Source organism: Chroicocephalus ridibundus, chromosome 1, assembly GCF_963924245.1.
Source record: "Chroicocephalus ridibundus chromosome 1, bChrRid1.1, whole genome shotgun sequence".
NCBI classification, from domain to species: Eukaryota; Metazoa; Chordata; class Aves; order Charadriiformes; family Laridae; genus Chroicocephalus; species Chroicocephalus ridibundus.
In genome coordinates this window covers 180,307,489-180,314,401 of record NC_086284.1, presented here as the reverse complement: position 1 = coordinate 180,314,401, position 6,913 = coordinate 180,307,489, and positions in this window count along the sequence as shown.

The following is a 6,913-nucleotide window of genomic DNA, read 5'->3' as shown; positions in this document are numbered from 1 at the left end:
ATTGCAAATACACCAAGTCTTGCGGAACGAAAATGTTTGCCAGGTTTCAGATGGATTTGGGAGGAGCAAAAGGCTGCTCGCAGCAGGCTGACCCACTGCACCTCTTGCCCCCCCAGCCTGCAACCTTCATGGATCCAAAGGCCTTTGGCAGGGTGTCAGACTAGGAGCAAATTTCCTTGATTTGAAGAAGAAAACACTCTGATTCGTGCTTGGGTAGGCTTTCCCCAACCCCGGCGGGTTTTTGACCGTGGTTGGTGTAAATCAGCAGTGGTGGTTTACCCCAGTGGCGATGCCGGTGACGCTCACCTCTGAACGGCGTGGAGGCGCACGAGAACAGGAGGGTTAAGGGAGATCCTGATTAAAGTTCCCTTTACTGATGCTCTTTGCCAATTTATATCCAAGTGCTACTTTGCTAATTAATGACTGCTCATGAAATGCCGTGTGTCAGCAATGAATCACTTACTTTTGTTGCACTTCAGTAGTATGCGACTAATGAGCAAGGACAACTCATATAATTAAAGCCTAAAATAGCCCTGTTGGTAGGACACAATCAAGTGTTTATATCTTGCTGTAGTGGGTGGACTAGACTATATCACTTTGCCTTTGCTAGTTTTGCAAGGAAATGATGGAGGGTTGTACACAGTGTTGTACATCACACTCTGAACCACTGACATAGTCCACTAGTTTTCCTCACAGGAGGGAAAACAAAATAATCACATTTCTGAGAGGGTAAGTAGCCACTACTAGCCAAAGCACCCCATATTAGTAGTCACATGCACAAATGACATAAAGCAAACTGTTTCCCAGATTCGTCAGTAGGAACACTGAATCCCATCTCCTCTGCCAAGGGATAAATCTGTCTGTTGTGGACCCACTTATTCTGATGAACATCAGGAAGGAAGGGGAGGTATCTATGTAGCCTATATCGAAAAGATAAGACAAAAAAAAAGACATTGTGGAAGGCATGGGCAGAAAAATGGACTTCTAGTGTTTTGGATACAAAATATTTCAATGTTTAGGAGTTCAAGTTTGTAATGAAAAACAGTTTTATGAAAGTATTGGCACATTCCTCCTCGCAAAAGCCCCTAACGTCTCCCTCCCGCTCCCTTTTACACACACCTACGTGGAAACTCAAGCTTCTGTGAAGGAACAAAAAGCTTGACCAACAGTAATGACCACTCCTGCTGGAGAAAACAAGAAGTTACTTTTTCAGGAAAAGAGCAATAAAGGTGAACATCCACTTTCCTTGGAGCAGGTTCTGAATGCTTTCTCAGCGTGTGAGCAGACCCAGTCTTGCTGCTCAGCAGTAAGAACAGCAACAGTTCTCCCATTGTCGCTCACACGACAGATCAACGTTTGTCCTTGTTATTGTCTGTAGCAAGCACCCGGCAGCCCCGGGGTATTGGCCTCATATGGAGGTTTAAAAAAAAATCCCACAAAATGAGGATCTTTTTTGAAATGACTTCTACAACTTCTCAGAAAGCTTTGTGAGCGTCTGACAAAAGCCCTGACTCTGGTGCGTACCGCGCAGTGGGATGACCAGCTGTGTGTTTTCACAGGCTTGTTTAGGAAAAACACTCTGCTTGGGTTGAATAGGGAAGACCTGAATCACCGTACTCTTGAAAAACACTGCAGCCCTCCCCACCTGGCCTCGCTTGAATGTTAAGCTAGGGACACACACGTGCTGTCTGGATCTTGTCCCCTTCGTGGTCCCCCCATGATCTCCAGTGACATCCCGACACTGGAAAGTTCCCCAAAGATAAATGGGGGGACAATTCCTCTTGCCGACATCTGCTCGTCCACATTTGTTTAGCTCTTTGGATGCTGTTTGTTTGCATCGACAGGAATGCGGATAACCACCCTCCACCTGAGCGGTTAGGTTGTGAGAGAAGACCTTGGGTGGAATTAATTTAGATGCTTTTGGTCTCTTGGTGTCCCTTTTGGTTAAGTCAAGGTTCTGTATGACTGCAGCGTGGAGGCAGGGATAAGAGTATGAGACTGTCAGAGCATCTGCAAAATGGGCACTTCATGTTTTTAAAAAACATGCACTGTTGTGGAACAGAAGCGTAATATATGCCATTAACATTAGTGTCATTGAGCAGCCTCTAAATTGCAGATTGGTGGGAAAAAAATTGATATGAAAATGTAAACAAGAGAAAATGAAAACCGTAATAAGCTCTCTACAGAAGAAGGGTAATCTACAATTAAATATAAAGGCTAAACTGAAACCGTGTGAAGGATGAGACATATTTCCTATTTTAGAGCTAAGACCGATGCTCTGTTTCTAACCCCCAAAGCTGTGACAAAAACTTAATGGTGTGAAGCAGAGACGCCATGTCAGACTTCACTCTGCATTCCTGGCTCTGGATGATTTATCACTTGCAGCCATTCCGTTTGCTATTAATTAAGTGCAAAAGTTACTAAAGTAAGTTAGCTTGGCTGTGCTGCATCTCCTTTTGAGCTTAGTTGAAAGTGAAAACAAAAGGCCTTTATTGCAGCTGCTGTAAATTCAGGTTCCAAGGGTATTCCTTTGCATTTGCACACTCATAAAATGGAAAAAGGCATCCTCGATTCTCTGCTGTAGGTGCTCTAACACTCATTCCAAATGTGTTCATGAAACCTGATTACTTCTTAACAAATAACCTGCATGTATTATAACATAGCCAGGAGGATGGATGGGATCTGGATGGTATTACCAGAGAATTCTGTCATTTTTTTTTTTTTCCCTGGCAGCAGACATATGGGCTTCGCTTTATGCTTTGGAAGACAACGAACTATTGACCACCAAATGATGGGAGAGCGACGTTCGATGCTGAGAAGGCCCTGCTGGAAGTGCCCTCTGGGAGACGGTGCTCAGCAGCGCAGGTATTTCTTGGAACTGGAGCTGACTATCAGCCAGGCTCTGTCTGTAGCTCTGACTGCTTTGGAAATGTCAGGAACGTCAGCCAAAATGGGAGGCTCGTGAGAGAGGAAGACAGAGCATCTTGCTGAGCTACGGCAGTAGCACGTTTGTGGCTGAATGTGAGTTTCCACTGCCTACTAGCACAGTTTTCAGAGCTGAGTGGAAAACGCACTCACCCTTTACATGACTTTGCTAGTGACACATCCCTACTCTGCTGGGAACGCGGATAGACAGATGCCTATCAGAAGGAGCTGTTTTTTCCCCAGCTCTGTTGAGAAGGATTTCCTGCTCCTCCTGTTGCACCGGAGGAGCGCTGGCCACTTTGTTTCTTTCCTTCTTTTCCTACTACCCATGGCATATTAGAGTTTCTCCCCATTTTCTTTTTCTTAATGGGAGGCAGGAAGAATGAAAGATAAACCCCAATAAAGGCAGGTCCGTAATGTCTGGGTAATTGGATGTCTTGCGATTCAAGCTATGCTGGAATAGAAAATACAAAACCGATGACTGATGTGGCTTTTTGTTCTCCAGTGAGCCGATTACAAGGTAAATGCTTCCTTCTTTCTTGTACAGTGATGATAAATTGAAGACAAGACGTGTTTGGGCAACGCAGGGGACCAGACAGTATTCAAACACAAGATGTAGAAAATTTTATCCCTCTGGGCGTCAGAAAGTGCCACCAAGCCCTCCTGTCAGGTGGGAGGTGTGCGGCGCAGATGAGCTGAGAAGGGACGCTGGGGGCACAAGAGACGGTGGGTGTCAGATACCACGGGCGGCTTCCAGTCCTTTCGTCTGGGCTGCAGTCGTACAACTTGTACCTGTTCTTTCCTCTGAGGATCTCAGGAGTTCTGCTGCAACCCCCCTCCAGTGTAGCAATGCTGTGCAAAGGAGAAATCTCGGTTTTATTCAGGAAACAGAGACTTAAGCGTTCCCGTCTAATTCCACGTTGAACAGCTGTTTGGAAGCTCCTCGTGCCGAACTTCTGAGGATCCAGCCCGCAGCAGGCGCTCAGGGTGCTTTAACTAAACATTCTGCTCCTGAAGTCATCCCTAAAATGTAAGTGATTCAGACAATCCTTCAGCTCCCACTTCAGCTCATTAGGAAGCGCAGGCCGCCGGGAGCAGCAGAGGCAGCCCAGGATACCTTCTGTGTAGAACTCTCTCTCGTGCGCTGATTTTAACAGCTCTCTGAAAAAGAGCTTCAATCACCGTTCGCCTTGGGAGACGCTTTCTTCTGAGCTGCCTGAACCCTCCCAAGACCCGTTCAGAGGCCAGGGTCTGCCAGGCTTCGATGTTTGCTGGACGAGGTCCAGTCCATGAGCCAGAGACACCAGCTCCCGCTCCTGCCGGAGGGGCCAAGGAGTGCAACTGGGATGAGTGCGAAGAAGCACCTGGGGGCTTCAGAAAGACAAAGCCCCACCCTGAGAGGTAATCTTAATGCTTAACAGAGTTTCCCAGAGCCAGAATTACTTGCTTTTCTGAAAGTAAGAATTTTAGCTAGTTGAAATGAGGATACATGGTGGGAGAAATTTATTCTTGATGGAATATTGTTATGCACAGTTTATTATTACTTTTCACACTGAAATATCTCATTGCGTCTCATGAGAACAGTCGTTAGACATTTTGACATACTTTCTATTCAATTCAGAAATTAACAGAGTGGCTTTAATGAAGTTCAAATAAACCTGGTATGAATACTGGGATACAAGACAATTATTTTGTTCCCAAATCAAGAAGAAAAAGAAGCGAAAGCCTATCTGAAGATAACAAAGATAATGTCAAAGAAAATAAAAAGATAAAAGAATGAACACGGCTATCATTCCCTTGAATATTGTGAAATGTGTTTTATGACATTTGGCTGTAATCACAATTAGCCATACTCACGGCTGTTTGCTTGGCTGTATCTGCAAATCCGAATGTGTGTGTATGAGAGGGTAATAGTGGCTGTACAAATTAATTTTCTTGTGAAGATCTGATTGCTCCACCTGTTATAGTCTGTCTACATCCTATATTCCCATCAAGTGTTGCCAATTAGTTCACAGAATGTGATTGAAGAATGAAAATAGAAGACCAAAATGTCTGATTTATAGACTGAATTGGTTATGCCCAGTGATTTTTTTGGATGCTGGTTTAAATATTCTGTTATTAAATTGATTAAATAATTAAATGCTGCTATAAACATGTCAGATGGTGTTTCACATCAATTTTCTACTGCTGAGTGAGACTCTCATTTACTTCCCGACGTAGTAAGTATTACTGAAGTACAGTTGGTGCTAGTCTTGAACAAGACTGATAAAGAACACTAAGGAAAGAAGGAAGGGATGAAAATACCCTCTGTAACCACACGTCAGTGAAAAACATAGTTAGCACGGGGCAGCTCATGCTGTTTGCATCTACTTTATTCTTGTTAAATAAAAAAGCTTTCTTTGCTGGATTGCGCAGAGCTGAAAGAATAACTGGTTACAAAGGGAAAAGATTATTTCACTGATTCCTTGCTTTCTTTAAAAGCAGTTTTGTGACAATACAATCACCAGAGCACAAGCTGCAGTCCTTGTATGCTTATTCAGTTGTAGAACTGACTATATTTGAGGAAGGATGAAAAGTTAAGACTGTAATAAATCCCAATATCAAAACAAAGCCACTTGCTGCAAATCATAATGTTAGTGAAACAGACAAATTAAAAAACGGTTTTGTGGAAAACATATAAGCTGATAAAATCCAGGTGGACCTGCAGGAAATTTGTAAAGCAAACTGTTATTAGGGCAACAAAGATGGTTGAGGGACTGGAGCATCTCCCTTATGAGGAAAGGCCAAGAGAGCTGGGACTCTTTAGCCTGGAGAAGAGAAGGCTGAGGGGAGACCTTATTAATGTTTACAAGTATCTAAAGGGTGGGTTTAAGGAGGATGGAGCCAGACTCTTTTCCGTGGTTTCCAGTAACAGGACAAGGGGTAACGGGTACAAGCTGGAACATAGGAAGTTCTGATCAAATATGAGAAAAAACTTCTTTACAGTGAGGGTGACAGAGCACTGGAACAGGCTGCCCAGGGAGGCTGTGGAGTCCTCTTCTCTGGAGACTTTCAAGACCCGCCTGGACGCAGTCCTGAGTGATGTGCTCTAGGCAATCCTGCTCTAGCAGGGGAGTTGGACTAGATCTCTAGAGGTCCCTTCCAACTCTGATAAATTCTGTGATTCCGTTATAAATAGTCAGCTATAGCCAGAGAGAAGGAGCTCCAGCTGCTGCGTGTTACTCTCTGCTCAGAGCTAAGGCTCGCTTGGAGCATCGTACCTGAGCTCCCTTTCTTCATATCTGATGGCACCTTGACTCCTGCTGCCTAGTTTCTGTTTTTGGGTTCAATCCTGTATTTTTTCTTTACCTACCCTGAACTTGCTCAGAATCCATTTAAGCTGTACTTATGGCTGGTTTAATAACCTCCTGGAGAGTCACAGTCGTTGCCGGGGTTTACAAATTTTTGCAGGAAGAGAAAAATCTGTACCTGCCTTTTTGATGGTGTTCTGACTTTGGCGTGTTATTTGGCCCACTGGCTGTTCTCCACCCATGTGCACAGAAGAGGGGGTAGCAGTTGGTATATCATGCAAAGATAGGGTAAAAGAAAAGGTGTGGAAGCCCATGAAACCCAAGGTTTTCTCCTGCAGTGTGGTCTTATTTGCATGGCTCCACTCACACCCCATCTTGCACCTTCTCTCTGGCCCAACAGACCTTACAATATCCAGAGGGTCTCCGTTTGCCCTTCAGAAATACTCGGAGATTTTTCTGGGTTGTGGACAACATCCTGTTTAATGAATAAGTAAGAGTTATGTGCTTTGGATAGGTTGCTACTTCATGCCCAGGTCCCTCCAGTGAAATTGGTGGGTTTGGGGCTGCAGAGCAAAAGAAGGCACTACTTCCAGCAGTACCACAGCACTTCTCTGCAGAGGAATCGCTCGTTTGCACTGTCTACACAGTGCCTAAATATAAATCTGTGTATAAAAAGGTTTAAAGAAGGCTGAGGAAGT